General features: G+C 34.8%; 1 long non-coding RNA gene across 1 annotated transcript; it reads left to right on the top strand.

Moving 5' to 3' along the window:
• Positions 1-12166: 12166 nt before the first annotated feature.
• Positions 12167-12992, top strand: LOC137727619 (uncharacterized). The gene is made up of 3 exons (XR_011067830.1): positions 12167-12383; positions 12551-12748; positions 12845-12992. It is a non-coding gene; the product is annotated as an uncharacterized lncRNA (long non-coding RNA).
• Positions 12993-17940: the final 4948 nt, after the last annotated feature.

Consider the following 17940-nt stretch of genomic DNA (forward strand, 5'->3'; position numbering starts at 1 on the left):
AATTAAAATAAGATTATCATCGATGATGTTTTCACTTATATGGTAGTTACCGACATTAATGAAAAACGACGATATCGAACCATGTTTCGTTGATTTAATGACAATGTAGAACTGATTGGACAATTGAAATTACAATTCAGGTCAAATTCCTTACCAAAATGTGTATTGGACTTGTCGTTCCTACACTGCCCAAGGTAACCCTGTTATGTTACAAGTGGGAAATGAAGCGTTATGAGCTAAATGAAATAAGTGCGATATGATGCACGCCTTACGGCTTAAGGTTTCTCTCAAACGTCCTGTGATTAACAGTAGCATTATGAAATTTGGTTAGTGTTTTCTCCATGGGGATATAGATACGGAGATTGACATATAAGTTCCCAAAGAATTACATGGACTGGTTCAAATAGTTCCAAAACCACGGAACACCCTCTTAACTTGTTTGAGGCATTCACTTACAATCCGACGGATGTGGTATACCCGTCTAAGTCATTATTTGATCAGTCAGGGATATGAATTATGCCCTTGCATGTTAAATTATGAAGTCTTATTCCGAATTGCTAGAGTTACGGTTTATGTTATTGACATGAATCTCACTAAGACTCTAGAAGAGCTTGAGAAAACTACCTCACACCTGAAGACGGAATTTAAGATAAAGGATCATGGGAAAACTTATTTATGCCTTGACCTAAAGTTGAAGCATTGTTCTAACGGTATTTTGGTCTACCAGTCGAACTACACCCTGAGTGTGTTACTTTTGAGTATACCTATGATCGTCCATACATTATATGTAAATGAGACCCTTGAAGAGGTTATGAAATCCGAAATTCCATGTCAAAGTTCAACTTTGTGCTTCGTTGTACTTAGCTCATTGTATTTAGACAGGACATCTCATTCGCTATTGATCTTGGTAAAGATGAAGCACTGTGCCTACACGCAACCACTGAATTGGTATTAAAGACATACCCTGAAGGTGCTACGTGGGCAAATCCCAATGCATCTCGAGCAGATCTAACCCCCTAATCCTCGAAATGATGTTTGCCTTGTTTGTTTTGTTGACACTGGTTACTTATCAAACCCGCACAAGGCAAAATCCCCAAATGCTTATGTTTTTACCATTAGGGATATCGCAATATCTTGGAGGTCCACGATATGACCTTAGTTGCAAAATCTTTGAATCGTTTCAAGACTCACCTCACTTCACTACGCCACAAGTGAGACATGGTTAGAAGTTCTTGTTGAGCATATTCAAAGTACTTGCTGTGTTTTTCATCCATTGTTGAGTCCCAACGACGATCTATGAAGATTATCCACCCGACCAAGCCATGATACATCAACAAAGTCAACGCCAAGTCATATTGCGTCTATATCTACATCAACAAAACATTAGGAGATTGAAGTTATGCAAGCCAATCCCAGACAACCTTGCCGACCTCTACACGACGTCATTGCTGAAGTCAACCTTCCAGAAGCTTATCCGAGGAATTGGTATGCCTAACTATTCATATGCAATGCTTGTAGTTCTTATTTGGAAGTTATGTCAAACTCAAGGGGAGTATCCAGAAGTATACTCACTTGATCTTAATGTACTATTTTTCCCTACGATTAGGAGCATTTTTCGCACTGGGTTTTTGCTACCTAACTAGGTTTTAACGAGGCACCTATCATAGGCTGATCATACCCTTGTGAGCTCTTCTACTTGCATCTAAAAGAAGTATAGTTTTGACTTAATGCAACTTCACACTTTTTTCCTTAGTCTGGGTTTTTCTCCAACCTTGGGTTTTACCATAGCAAAGTTTTGTGAGTTTTACCTTTTTATACATTCTTCCGTTGTTATGAGACTCGCATTTGCTCATTATGCCGACGACTTCATCAACTGTACTTACTTCATCACTGAAGACCTGATGCGCCATTTACTTGAGTATTTACACACTCAAGGGGCAGTGCTGCAGTCCTATTAGATTAGGAATGTGATTGTGTAAAGCCTAGTATATCTAGGGATATCTCTTATATTCCCATTAGGAGTTGATTACCTATTAAAAGTTGTAATCCTAAAGGGTAAGGAATTAACTTTCCCTACTACTATAAATAAAGACACAATGAGGTGGAATAGAACACACCTCACAATTACACATCTCTCTCTCTTATCTCTACTATTGCTGCACCTTTCTCTCTCTCTATGGCCTCCTTTAGTAAATTATGCCTATAACAGATTTCATATTATATATTTTACCTTATTCTTAATATGTTTTGATAATTATTTTGGTAGAGTTCTGATATTTTGCTTTATATTTTTAATATAGGACATTCGACTTCCTTTGGATCAAAATATGATCAAATGGATGAATTTTGAAGTGATTCGAATTGGAGGATGTTCGTGAGTTCCTTAGCTTGTTCGTATCAAAATTTCAGCTTTTTTTACCAAACGGTTATTTTTTGGCGATAAAATAAAGAAGCAATGCGCGGTGCTGGAAAATGACGTTGTTGGGCTTAATTACGATTTTTGGAGCCCAAGTTAACCTCTGATAGGTTCGTGGCTTTCTGGAGAAGTGTTCAAAATATTCCAAGCTTGAAATCCAACTATCATGGGTCAATTTTGGAGCAGATATGTGTCTAAAACGTAGTTGTGCAGGTTTTGAACGAATTTTACTAGTCAATTTAGGATTATATTTCCTAATTTATTTTTATTTATTTGGTTTCCTAGCCTTATTCTAAGACCTGTTTCTAGGAGGATTTAATTACAACAATATAAATAAGCCATTGTGGCTGGCCTTATTCTTCTTCTTCTCTATGCGATATTTGAGAGAGGATTTTGGCCAAAGCTTAGAGATTTTCAGACTTACATTCAAGATGTTTTTCGATCTTTTTCGATTTCAATACAATTACTTTTGATTTTAATTATGAATATGTGTAACTAATCTCTTTTGCTAGGGTAAGGCCACGAGTCTTAGCAAGAATATGTAGTTTCTTTTCAATTTACTTATGATAATATGCATGCGGGTTTTTGAATTATTAATCACCGGTTTAAACTAGCTAAGTGTCTTGATGATTCGCGACCATTATGATGTTTAGAAAAGTAATTTGATGCAATTTTAATCGGAGGTCAGTCCCTGAAATTGACGAAGGCTCCTTGTGGTTAATATGTGAAAGTTCACTTAGGATGAATACCACGTCTTAAGGGTTGCATGGTTTTTCAGAGAGTTTTCACAAAACTTAATGAGTCATGCATATTTAGATTTAATATGAATACCATAGGCCGATTGCATGTTTGATATATGCTCTATGTTGGGGGTCCAAGTAGGCATATATTAGGAAAACCTAAGCTTCAAAAAATGCATGTATAAGTCATAAATAATTGGGATAACTGCATAAGATTGTTAAGGTGACGGCGAAACCCTAGTGCTTTCTCAATTTGATTTCTAAAAACTGTTTTTTTCTCCTTTTCTTAGTACTGCAGATTTTTCTACTCTTTTTAATTAAATTTGTTTTTAGTAAATTAGGTCATAAAATCAATCTTCTGAAAACTTTGCTTTTAAATAATTAATTGAGATTTGGTTTAGTACGAATTATTTAATAATATTTGTAGAGAACGACCTTACTAGAACCATCTATACTACAATATCCTTGTTACTCTTGCAAGTATTATAGGTGTTTTTAATCCTTTTGTACGTGTGGTAAAATCCTATCAAGAAATTGGCTTTGTTGCCGGGACTTGTTTAAAATAATTTGTTTTAATTAGATTCTTAGTTAGTTATTGTTGCACATAAAAAAATAATTAATTTTTTTTCTTTTTCTATAGATTTCAGCAATCTGTGTAGTGTAGATTATAGAATCTGTGCATGGTTAGCACTCGTTCAACAGGGTAGAAACTCATTCCTTTTGATCTAGAACCTGAACAATCACTAAGAAGAAGACTCAGGGAGTAGAATCTACAATGGGTTCCTTCACTGCAAGGGGACATTTATGCAATCTATATTTTCTGGGGCTTTGGACAACAAATGTACAATGGCATTTGTCATACTAGAAGTTGGTCAGCCCTTGGGGAATTCATTAACAACTCAAGGCACTAACATACCAAATTGCATTAGTTATCCGAAAGTCGAAGAAGGTTCTACATTCGAAAGTAAAGCATCGCATGTTGAATATTTTACCTACTTTTAATGGGTTATCAGCTGACGATCCTAACATGCACATTACAAAAATTTTAATGGGATGCAAGAATATTTTGGTAAAGTTATTTTCAGCTACATCTATCAAGCTTCGTTTTTTTCCTTGCACTTTGAAGGAACAAGAAAGGAGATGGCTCCTCACACTTCCATCCGAAAGCATTGTCCAACTAAAGATTTTTATTCCAGTAGGGACGGCTATGATCATGGTAGCTACGGTAAAGTAAGCACGAGTATCAAAAGGTTACCCATTTTTTCTCCGGTTTCCGCAACCGTAACCATTTGTCACTCCGATTACTTCATCCACAAAGCTTTATTTATTATAGCGGTACGAACTCTTGGGACCAACTTAGTGAAAAATTCTTAGGTACTATCCAACTTCAAATACTCTTGACATGAGGACTCAAATTCCATCCTTTGCTCAAAAACCAAAATGAAGAATTTCATGAAGCTTAGGAATGATTCAAGGAGTTAAAAATGTCCTCACTTCGGGATTGACGGTACTATTCATATGCATATATTCTTTAGAAGGTTAAATATGATAACAAAGACTCTTGTCAATGCTTTATGAGGAGAATCATATAAAGACAAAAATGCACAAGAGACATGTCTATTGTTTGAAAAACTGGCAGCAAATACACAACAGTGGCAATTGAGCCTCTGTAATTTAGGAGCATTTTTTAGATGTATGTTGGGTCTCCTTATGTGTTAGCTTAAATTGAAAAGATGGAGAAAAAGTTGAAAAAAAATGTGATGCAAAATTTGATATGTTCTTGCAAAGAATTCTAGATTATGGATAGCAAATTGCTATCCAACAGCCTATAACAGCTGCCTGCAGCATCTGCAACATAACAACAAATGATTGTATGAGCTGCCCACATAAAGATGCATACATAGAGTTAACAGCAAAATAGGTTAATGCCAATAATAATTTTCAGCGTCCAAGGAATGATCCGTATTCAAATATCTACAACCTGGGATTAAGAAATCATCCAAATTTCAAGTGTGATAGAGATCAGCAGGCTAAATCATAATTTCAACAACTGGTAAAACAACCTATTGCACCATCTAAAGCTGCTTGGAGGTTGCAATTGAAAAATTAGCAAACGGTACCAACACAAAATTTGATCAAATTGGTTAGGAAATTCAAAATATTCATGCAACATTGAAGAATTTGGAGCAGCAAATTGGGTAGATTGTGTTGCAGTGTTTAGACAGAGAACATGGTAAATTTCTTAGCCAAACTGTTTCCAATCTGAGGGGAAAAGTTATGACAATCGAGATGAAAATGGTGTTGGAAATTTGTAGGCAGCAACAGTACAACCACAAACGGATTCTTGAATTTTTACAGATTCTGCAAATTCTACAAATTCTGAAACTTCAACAGCTTCTACAATTTCTACAGATTTTGTACTACCATTGGATAGATCCAAAAATACTGCAAATTCTACAAATTGCAGAACACGTTTATATGCGCCAATGCCATATCCCATAAGGTTGAAGTCTAAAGCGAAGGATCAACAGTTAATGAATTTCATGAAGATGTTTGCTAAAGTTCAGATTAATCTACTGTTTATTAATGCAATCAAGAACATTTTATCATATGCCATGTTTTTTAAAGATGTTTGCACAACGAAAAAAAAGTTTGTGGATTTTGAAAAAGTGATTCTAACCAAACAATGCATTGCAGTTTTATTGCACAAATTGCCATAAAAAAAAAAAAGAATTAGGGAGTTTACAATTTCATGCACAATTGGAAATTCAAATTTTAAGCGTGCCTTAATTGATTTAGGTACTAATATTGATTTAATGTCTTTTTTTGTTTTTCAGTGGCTAGGACAAGGAGAAATCAAGCCTACATCTATTATTCTGCAATAAGCGGATCGTTCAGTTTCTTATCCTAGGGGAATTATTGAAGATCTCATTATCAAAGTGGATAATCCCTATCTTCCTGCAGATTTTGTGGTCTTGATATGCATGAAGATATGCAAACATGAATTATATTAGGGCATCCTTTCATGGCAACAACTCGGATTTTGATTGATGTAAAAGCTGGAACACTTACATTGAGAGTGCAAAATCAGTCCTTTTTTTTTTTTTTTTTTTTGCCTTTTTGAAGCAACTAAAAGGTCGGCTGATGTGCAAGATTGTATGCGAGTTGACGTGTTGGATGCATCATGCATGCATATATTATGCCATGTTTATTTGCTGATTCATTGTTGAACATTTTGCATGGGTTCGAGAATAAACAAACTGAAGATGAAGAGGCTTTTGAGTATATTTAAGCTTTGAAAAATGTACCTTTTTACCAACCACGTTGGAGGCCATTGATGCTCATCATCGATTGAATCTAATTATGAAAAAGGTTGTATGTAATGAAGTTATGAAGCTTTTGGATGGTGGGATGGTCTATCCAATTTCAAGTAGCAAGTGGGTTAGTCTAACCCAAGTGGTACCTAAGCGATCCAGCATTACAGTTGTGAAGAATGATAACAATGAACTTGTGCCTACACGCTTGGCTACTAGATGGCATATGTGTCTTGATTATAGAAAGTCAAATGCAGGTACTAAATAAGGATAATTTTCTATTACCATTCATTGATCAAATGTTAGAAAGAGTGGCTGGTCATGTTTTCTATTGTTTCTTAGATGAGTATTCATGCTACAATCAAATTCCAGTTGCACCCGAGGATGAAGAGAAGACAACCTTTACATGTCCTTTAGGCACATTTGCCTATAAGAGGATGCCTTTCGGTTTATGCAATGCACCTGCAAATTTCCAACATTGCATGATGAGCATATTTTCAGTTTGGTTGAACAAGTTATTGAGGTATTTATGGATGAATTTTTTTTTTGGAGATTCTTTAGATCAATGTTTGCAGAATTTATCTCTAGTTCTTGAGTGATGCATTGAAACAAACTTGATTTTGAATTGAAAAAGTGTCATTTCATGGTTAAGCAGGGGATTGTTTTAGGTCACTTGATTTCTAACAAAGTTATTGAGGTTTGTAAGGCTAAAATTGATATAATTGCTAAGCTGCCATCGCCTACAACTATTATTAGTGTCTGATCTTTTCTTGGTCATGCTAGGTTTTACAGAAGGCTTATCAAGGATTTCTCCAAAATTGGTTGGCCCTTGTGTAGTTTATTGGCTAAGGATGCTCCTTTTGTTTTTTATGAGGCTTGTATGGAGGCATTCAACAAGTTAAAGACACTCCTCACTACAGCACCCATTATTGTCGCCCATGACTGGAGTTAACCATTTGACTTGATGTGTGATGCATCAAATTATGCAGTTGGGGCAGTTCTTGGACAGTGAAAAGATAAGCTTCATCAGGTTATTTTTATGCTAGTCAGACCATCAATGATGCACAACTAAACTATGCAATCACTGAGAAAGAATTGTTGACAGTTGTGTTTGCATTAGAGAAATTTCATTCTTATTTGGTTGGGGCTAAGGTGATTATCTATATAGATCATGGACCTTTGAAGTATTTGTTGTCTTAAAATGATGCCAAACCTCGTTTAATTCGTTGGGTTCTTCTACTTTAAGAGTTTGACTTGGAAATGAGGGATAAAAAGGATAGTGAAAATGTTGTGGTTGATCATTTGTCAAGGCTGATCTTCCAATTTTTGCTGAAGAGGATTTGCTGCCATCAAATGAAGTTTCTAGATGAATAACTATTTGCTGTCTAGAACAGTTCACCATGGTTTGCGGATTTAGTTAAGTATTTGGCTAGAGGGGTAATTTATCTAGATTTTACTTTCTAGTTGAAAAAGAATTTTTTTGGCTAATGCAGAGTATTATTTTTGGGATAAACTGTATTTATATAAGTACTATTCATATCAAGTTACTTGCAGGTGTATTCCGGAAGAAGAGTAAGAAAGTGGTTTAAAATTTGCACAACATTATGCCTGTGGGGGACATTTTGGACCTAAAAGGTCAGCATCTAAAATTTTGCAAAGTAGCTTGTTTTGGCCTTCTCTTTTCAAGGATGCTCATAATTGGTGTAAATCTTATGATCATTGTCAAAGAGTGGGAAGTCAGTCCAAATAGAATAACATGCCACATCAAAGTATTTCAGTTGTTGAATTATTTGATTTAGGGTATTGGTTTCATGGGACCATTCCCAACGTCCCATGGCATCAATACATTTTAGTGGTTGTTGAGCATGTTTCCAAATGGGTCGAGGCAATCGCAGCATCAGTTAATCAAGGATTAGTTATTCTGAAATTCCTTCAAGGGGTAATTTTCCACAGGCCATTTGCTGCATTGCTGGTGAAGTACGGGTTACCCATCGTATTGCTACTTCTCAGGTAGTAACACACGCTTGATAATAATTGTTAAATAATTTGATAACTTAATCATTTAAAATTGATGTTCTTATTTGATTTCTTTATGCTAGTTACAACCTATTGGTATTTTACGAGGGTCTTCATGCAAGTTACTAAATTGGCTCAGAAATGGACAAGTTGTTGCAACTGGAGAAATAGAATTAACAAATCCTGAGGCGAAAGTTCATCACATGGTGCTTGGTCCTAATTGCTGGAAGGTTTGGGTAACTGTTGTCAAAGTGGAGAATGTATCTTTGTACCGCCTTACAAGTAAATTTCGTATCCTGGAGGATGCTATATGTAGTACAATTGCGTGGCCATCAAAGTACGTCCGAGTTGGAGAGTAATTTTAGTTCGTACTTAGACTAGAAAATGGTACTTCGGCACTACATAGATGGTACTTTATGACTTCCGTTGTTTATGTATTCATTAGGCACTACATGGATACTACTTTATGACTTCCGTTGTTTATGTATTCATTTGGAAACTCAAGTATTTTTACATTATGCTATAATATTATCAAGTATGTTTTATGTAGTTATTATATTATAGTAAATATGCAATTTTGTTGGTTATTTTGTATTAAAATATATAAATACAGATATATATATATATATTTGTTAAATAATTTTTTTTTTAATTTTGGAAAATAATTTATAACAGGCATTAGCTGTGGTCAATTAGTAATCGACAACGGTCATAGTACGTGGTGTTAGATCTCAATCTACCACGAGTACAATCCGTGATTATATTGCATTTAACAACGGGCATAGCCCGTGGTAAAAACTGAGATTTTTTATTACATCCAGAATACTAATGGGCACAGTGTTCATGATGGATTGCAATTTATCATGGGCATTCACTGTGATAGATGAGCTTTTTTCTTAGTGATAAACAATCAACATGAGTATATACAGAGGTACATCAGTAATTTAATCACAGATCAGGGTTCATCATAATCTGAGGAAGAAATTTTACCTTGTCATCGTTTGGATCTGTGATGTCCGAGCTTTTTTTTTCCTTTTGTTGCTTTTGTACAATTTGCAGATCGAGGGTTTCCTGCCAAAAGTAAACAGATTCATGAGTTATTGAGGAAACATGACTATTTTCTGCAGATCTGCCACTTGTGCATTCAGCGATGAAAAGTATGTCAATAATTCAGTTTGGGGGTGGATTCTTTTTCTGTTCTCAGAGCGGGTCAAGTTCCAAATGGTCCACATGTATGTTCAGGCTTGATCTAGGTCTTAATTCATATTTTTTCTGGGGGCAAGCGTGTTCAGTCCGAAATCCTCATCAGCATACAGATCCAAGTTTTTTAAGGAGTTAATATTCCCAGTTATTAGTTATATTCAGTTTGGGGGTGCCATCACAGAATATTACAAGTGAAATGTATTTCAATCCGTAAATGCTGAGCAAAACGAGAGCAGAAGGAAGAGATTTATACTTTCCGATGTGGAGAAGTCGCAACCTTGACGTTTATTTTGCCTTTTTGGTCCACTAGATCTGCAGCTTCGACGTTCCTTTCTCTCAGATATAACTTGGATCCGAGTGTCCTACATAGAGAGCAAAAATATAAGTACATGCTGGGACATACAACAAAATTTTCGCAAATCGGGGTCCTAACACATTCCAAAAAGCAAATTAAAGCCAAGGGCAGGTTAATGATGAGAAAGAGTGTGCACTGGGTGGTCGAAATATGTGGTTGTGTAGCCTATGACAGATTTCTCAACTGACCATTCAGGAGAAGGCAAATTCCAGCTCCCAATACTGTAGAAAGCTGAACAGTTACCAAATGAAGCACAAGTGATATCTCGAGGTAACAAAAAATTAACAACACGACGCATAAATAAACACATAGAACTAAACAAGCACACACACAAAAGCAAACCAATTAAAAAACAGTGGAGGACGAATAACTAGCAAACCCTAATGATGAAACCCTACCAACTTGCTTAAACATCATAGTTCTACCTCTAGACTTAACTGGCCGAAGGACATGCAAATTCTTTTCACAGACACGGGTGTAGTAGACATGCAAATTTCGGTGAAAAATAAATGTTCACCAACACATTAAATTTCGACATGCGAGGGTTTACGTGGCATGTATCATGTGTCTCACATGACATGTGATTCATAAAAAAAAAAACCGGACTAGTCATCAAGAGGACACATGTCAATGCTTTAAATTAAACAAATTATTTAATTTAAATTCAAATAAAATAAAAATGTCAAATCGGGAAGATTGATTTATTTGATTTTTATTTGATTAAATCAAATATAATTGATAGAGTAATCATGAACCAAGACACAAATCAAATCTTCATTCTTTCGTTTGTTTATTTTCTGGTCCTTTTGTGGCCGCGGTGTTAGGGCTGATCTGCTGGACCACTCGATGCATTTGCCTCTTCTTTCTTCTAATATAATTGTCTCTTTAGGGAAAAGAAAAGAAAAATCTTTCTTAAACAAAACAAGTAAATAGAAAGCAGCTGCCATTTTATTTCGTACTATAATACATGGTCAGGGAGTTTTATGAATGACTAATCCATATATTGGTGTTGTGGGCGCTAGGGGGCATTTGTAAAATGGTTTGCACTCTTTAAGGTATATAGATGTTCTTTTTTGTAATAATCTATGCACTTCAAATGTTAGCAAGTCTTTTGTTGGCTTAAGAAGCAGCAAGTTACCAAATATTTTTGAAAAAAAATTGGTCGAATGATCAAATAAGGTATAGCAAATTCCATCAACAAGCGTTGTTCTAATCTGTATATTGCGAGTGTATTTTCAATGCATATGAAAATATTTAGACTGGAGAATATGTTGTACAAATGCACCCCAATATTGAGACGGAAAAAATATTTTCCCAGTACCTGTAGTAGCTGATCAGTTGACGGCGGTTGGTATACTAGTACTATTTTGCAAGAAAATTTTGTTCGGACTATTTTTCTAAATGACAATGTTACCTTCTATCATCAGTCACCATTGATTTGTATAATGAGCTGGAAGAATGTTGAAAATTTTGTTGGGAAAGTATATTTTCACTTAATGGTGGATAGAAATCTGTTGCAAATTTTGTTAGAAACTACGGACTGGATAGAAATAATAACTAGGTGTTTGTATGGAACATTTTACTTTGTTAACTAGAAAATTGAGCGGCCATAATATATTTTCACTTAATGGTGGAAGCAACCACCATATACGATGAGTTTATGGCCGAAAATTATATATCCTTATATGAAAGTAATAAGGAAATGGTTTCATATAAGGAAATGGGTCGGGTTTGTAGATACAAGAATTTGTATTTGAGTGCTTAACAGTAGTTAGGGGTGGGTTTAAAAAATCAAAAACCGAGCCGAACACCAAACAAATTTATATTTAATTATTTAATATATATTAATTATATATTACCTCCCGGTTGAGAGTGTTTACTTCAGCCAACTTACAACAAGCTTTGTGTTGCTATAATCGTATCAACAAAATATTTATACCGATTTTGGATCTTTAATTCTTTATAAGATTTCTAAACACAAAACCCTAGCCATCCCATTTACTCCCATTTAGTCTCCTCTTTGTTCTGATTTGTCAAGTTGTCAGCCTCTCCCTTACCCTAGGCGTTGTAGGACTAGCCGGCCTCCAACCAAGACAGGGGTGTATGATGTTCTCTCTTCACTCTGTAGTATTGTCGTCTAATCGCTGATTTGATGGCATTCAAAGAGATTATGTACCTCGGGATGAGGCTTTCGAGGAAATTAAGCAGAATACTTTCTCCACTGGAAGATTGAAAGCTCTGCTTCACAATCTTATACCATCTCTTGCTGCTACATTGTCAAGAGGTTCTTTCCGTTGGAGAAAGATGGTTGAAATACGAAATCCCCGCTGTTATAAAAAGTAAGTGCACTTTTTCTCCTTCTATCCTTATTCTTTTCCCTTGTTTTGTAAGATTTGAAGCTCCTACTACTCCATTAGATTACAATAACTTTGTCGAGACTCCGAGGCATCAGTTTAATTTCGTCTTTAATCTCACTTCTTTCTCCTGCTGTTTACTTTGTGGTTAGTGGATAGATTTGCTTGGTTGCGTGATAATGAATTTGCACGCCAAACTTGGGGTCAATTTAAGAGTCCTTAAGTTGGGTTCTATTGCACAGAAATTTCTGATTCTCAGCAAACTAGATCCTGCTGTTTATGGTCCTCCCGAATCTGCTATCACAAAGGAATTGTTAGAGCAAGAAATCAATGGGATGAGTGCAGATAAGGTAATAATGTCTGAATTTCAATTTTTGATATATGATTAATTTGAACCAACATGACGTGTAGAATTTCTCAACTAAGAGAAATGCAAATCATACCAGGCAATTGAGGAGAAGAGACTATTTATACTTAATTAGTCCGGGAAAGTACGCCATGGAGGTAAGCTCTGCAGCGTACAAGGATATGTGGAGGTTTGACATGGAGGCATTACCAGCTGATCTTCTTCGAAGGTAAGGTTTGAACAAGTGAATAGAGGCAGTATAGCCGTGTATTATTTTCTGAATTAACGGAGTTATTATTTGACAATTGTGTCTTTGATTCTAGTTGAAATGCTTATGTTATGATTGTGTTGGAGATGTGCATGGTTATGCTATAGTGGCTCGCTCTAGGCCTATAGTGGCTCCGTCCCTGGTTATGCTATGTTTGTGACTAAGGATATTTGTTATGTTTTCTCCTATTTACATTAATACTGTGAAACGTTGAGTAAAAATCAATTTAGGAGAATTATATATTAATTATTAGAGATGTGCATGTTAATCCTGCCTAACATTTAAAAAAATATATACCAGCTTGTAATTTTTTTCCTTCGTATATTGGAAATAGAAGACAATGAAAAGTACTAGAGCAATGGCAATACAACCGCTAAATTCTCAATTGATTTTATGGAAGTCATGATTTGGTCTTGATTGCGAATACAGATTCAATACTGTTGGAGCAATATTAGAAAATATGAGAAATATAAAAGAATTCCAATAATAATAATCATAAGGAAATTCACAGCCTCAATTATATATGAGATTAATATAAACAACTAGAGATAAAGTTAGAAAAAAACTGACAAACTTGGAGATTGAGTCTTGCATAAATACAATGTCTTAAAGATAGAATTTCGCCCCTACTTTTATGCTTGTAGTTCGATAGGCGTCCATCTCTCAGGATTCAACAATCTATAATCCGAAGTCAAAGCACTTCAATTTTCAGACTCTGACAAACTTTATATATTCCATACTCTCAAGATACAACTCAAAATTTGACACACGTAGCATGAGAGAAACAACGTGAGGAAACTCTATTTCTTAAGAGTAAAAATTAACTCTAATTTTCTATATTTAATACCAATGGTTTCATGGGTTTATATAGAATCCAATTTCTACTTATTAAAGAGATGTAACTTTTCACCCATAAGTACACATCACTTATCAAGGGAATACACCTAAACAACATAACCCTTCTAAGAAATTGGTTAACATTATTTTTCATTCAATTATTAAAATTATATATTACAACATTCCCCCACATGAATGAAAAATTAGGAAGAATTTGAGAGTACAAGCGGACAAGAGATGCATCAGTAGAGCCCTAGTGAATACTTATCGGATTTACTTGGTGACGCAGTGGATGTGGAAGATCTTGAACTGTTCACTGCAATAGTAAACCAAGACAATAAGCAACACATATCACTAATCCTAATATATTACGGTTCATACTGTTGTGTTCATTTAGGAAGAGCAATTTGCATTTAAAAGAGATAATAAGCAATATCTCTTATTATGAATGACTTTTAAGGTGTGGAGAGGTTAGAGACATTCTTTCAAAATACCTTAAATGTGGGGAAAGTCTACTTCCTAGTGTTAGCAAATTATTGAATAAGTCATAACCCATGTTTGAGGACTTGACATTCTAAACAACTACTCTTGTGTGAAATATAATTTCATAAGATGGATTGTGCACACCACTAAAGATAGTCAACTTAAATGGTACCAAATATTAAAGGTTTGACTAGAGAGTAAGTTGATCATCGAGGGGAATGAGGCTAAAACCAACACAACTAATGAATCAGCTGCCCGGAAACCTAACTTAGTTGATTGGAGATCCCATGGTCTAAGTTCAATAGGCAAATTGGTTGGGCATGATTCAAAGAAGTTAACACACTATATACCTCATTCCTATGATGGAAGAAGTGTGTTGTCTGTAGAAGTTTTAGGATGTATATTTATACTTAATGACAGTGATGTCTTATAAATAAGAGGAATATTGTAGAGTATTCTTAATCGGTGGTCACCTATGTGAGAGTAGAAGTGGGTCGCTTCTATGAGAATGAAATGGCTAAATTCTCTAAAGCTTTCATGAATCCGGGATTTGTTAAGGGCCAAAATGAACACAACCATATGAACCAAAATATATTAGGATTAGTGATGTGTGTTGCTTATTATCTCGGTTTACTGCTGCGGTGAACAATTCAAGATTCCATATTCACTGCGTTAGCAAGTAAATCCGATAAGTATTCACTAGGGTAGGTTTAAGTCCAAAAGACACCTCTTTCGATGCATCTCTTGTTCGCATGTACTCTCAAATTCTTCCTAATTTTTCATTCATGTGGGGATTGGTGGAAATTATAAATTATAATTAATATTATAATTTTTTATTTTTTATTTTTTATGAATGAAGAATAAGAGTCATGCGTCATAGATGAATTCAAATTCATGAGTTGTATCTATTCGTTGGAACTTTAGGAAACAACCATAATGTTTCAAAAATGGTGGCTTGAGTTCTATTTAAACTCAAGCATCTCACCTGTCTAATAGATTTAAGAGAATAGTTTTCTTCAATGTCTTAGTAAAAATCTGAGTCATGTATTGAGAGTACGGAATATATGAAGTTCGCCAGAGTTCGAAGATTGAAGTGCTTTGACTTCGGATTATAGATTGTTGAATCCTGGGAGATGGATGCCTACCGAACTACAAGCACAAGAGCATGGGCGAAATCTGTCTTTAGGACATTGCATTTATGCAAACCTCAATTTCCAAGTTTATAGTTTTTCTAACTTTCTCTCTAATTGTTTATATTAATCTCATACATAAATTGATGTTGTGAATTTCTTTATGATTATTATTAATGGAATTCTTGTGTTATTTTCATATTTTCTAATATGCTCCAACAAATACAAATATATACCCCTTAATCCTTGTGCCCTTTTTTCTAAGACAAATATAAGACGTCCAATACTTCTGATTTATGATCCTATAAGATATATTATGCTGCTTTTATCAGATATAAGATACATTATGCTGCTTTAATCAGCCTAGGTAAAGGAAATTAGTTACTGTTGTAGAATTCTTTGATTAAATCTCTTAGTTTGGTAGTGGTTTTTTACTTTGTATGTATTTGACTGAATCTGGTAGTTGGGTTTTTTATTTATTTTATTTTATTTTTATTTTATTTATTTTGTCATTCGTTTGCCATCACCCTCTCTACTGAGATAATGACACAAGTGAAAAGTGGTGGAAAGGGAAAAGATTTGTTGTTAGAGAAAAGCTGTACTGTTGGATTAGGAATTAGCTGAGATAGCTGCAATATGCAAAAAAAGATTTGCCTTCCTATTTATTGCAAGCATCTCTTTGCACTAAATTTACTAAAAGGATTGAGCTTAAATATGCATGATACCTATAGGTAATTGCATGTATAGATGTGTATTTGAAAGAACTTTAATTTTTTTTTTTTGCTATTTTGAAGTTTTGATTGGTTTGGATTGCAAAGAAGTGCTAGCAACCTTTTCTTCGTGAGTAAGAGTTGTACATTAGGAGTCTGCTTGTGTTAACTGGGATTTGGGAAGCAACAACCCCTTTGATTTTTCAGTCATTTGCGAATTTTACTTTCAACCAAATGAAATTGTTTTGTGTCTAACTTCAATTTTTGCGTTGTGAAGCTGAGTAAATTGGCATCTGGGAGAGAATGTTGCTTGAAGATGACCTTAGAGGCCGTCCAGGGAGCATTGTTCAGTTCATTGTTTGAGGATGTAATATATGTATCTAAACACTACTCTTTGGCACATATATTTTCAAAACTTTTTACAACTTCAACAATGTTTCAAACCCTGCAACAACGCGCGAGTACACCTGCTTGTTTACTCTATCACAGGCCTGCAATGCATGTTTAATCCCGCAGATAACTCCTTGCTGCTAGAGCTTTTACTGCACCACATAGGCTAGGCTATTCACCTCTTTCCTAGTCATGTCTATCGATATCAAGAGCATCGTCAATGAAGGTATTATCTTTGGGGTAACCAGGGTTGGTTTTGATTCGTTGTTTAATTAACATAAAACTGATAAGGACTTATAACGATACTAATTCTTACTCTAAATTAGACTAAAAGTGAAGAGTATTTGAACCAAAGACACATTGAGTTGAAGAATAAAATATTTATCTATTAGAAACATTCACCACTTGAAAAGATATTTGAGTTTGGAAGCAAAGCAATCAAATTAAATATATATATATATATATATATAATAGAAAAACAGTTTTCACAATGCCTCCAAAGTATCTCTTTGTGGTCCAAACTCATGGAATGTGACTATAAACACCATGAATTAATCACTTTGACAATGTAGTTCAGTTACATCATGTGCATGCAGAGAGGATCGGATCAAGCCGACAAAATATCATAATTATTTATAGTTCAGTTCGTTTTAAATTTAGAAATCATCAGTGACGAATCCAGGAAAAAATATTAGAGAGGTTAGTAAGAATAGTACGCGTAGCGCGCAATTTTTTTTTACCAGAAATAGCATGCATATCGCCATTTCATCGAGTCTTGGTTGGCCTGAAGTTATTTGGAAAGGCATATTGCACACCTGTTAATGCCTCATTTGCAAGGGTAGCTAACATGTTCCAATGTTGCTTCCATATGAATGCTTAACAAAGAAACACACTTATCTTGAACACACTAACAATGTTTGATATTATTGTATCTAGACCTGGCAAACGGGTCGTGTCTGTCGTGTTCGTGTCTTTTTCATGTAATACCTATTATCTTAATGGGTCGTGTCGCGTCAGGTAAAGTGACCCAACCTGTTAAGGACCCGTTAAGAAAAATATATATTTTTTCTTAAATTTGCACATAGCACACATTGCCGCATAAATATTACTTCAAAACATTAAAATACATTTGTCATTTAAGTACTACATCTACACTCGAAAATAAGAGCCTAATAAAAAAACATCCATACACTACTAGTCTATTACAAAATATTAAACGTGAGAGGATATGCAAAAGGAAAGAATTTTTGTTTTCAAGGTTGTGAAGTCTTTCTCAAAAGTTTAAACCTTGCCAATGGAAATTGTATTGGAACTTTGGCTTGATCTATTGCCTTCAAGAATTATGTTGATGATGTTTTCAATAAGGTTTTCCACGTCA

Source organism: Pyrus communis, chromosome 3 (assembly GCF_963583255.1).
Source record: "Pyrus communis chromosome 3, drPyrComm1.1, whole genome shotgun sequence".
NCBI classification, from domain to species: domain Eukaryota; kingdom Viridiplantae; phylum Streptophyta; class Magnoliopsida; order Rosales; family Rosaceae; genus Pyrus; species Pyrus communis.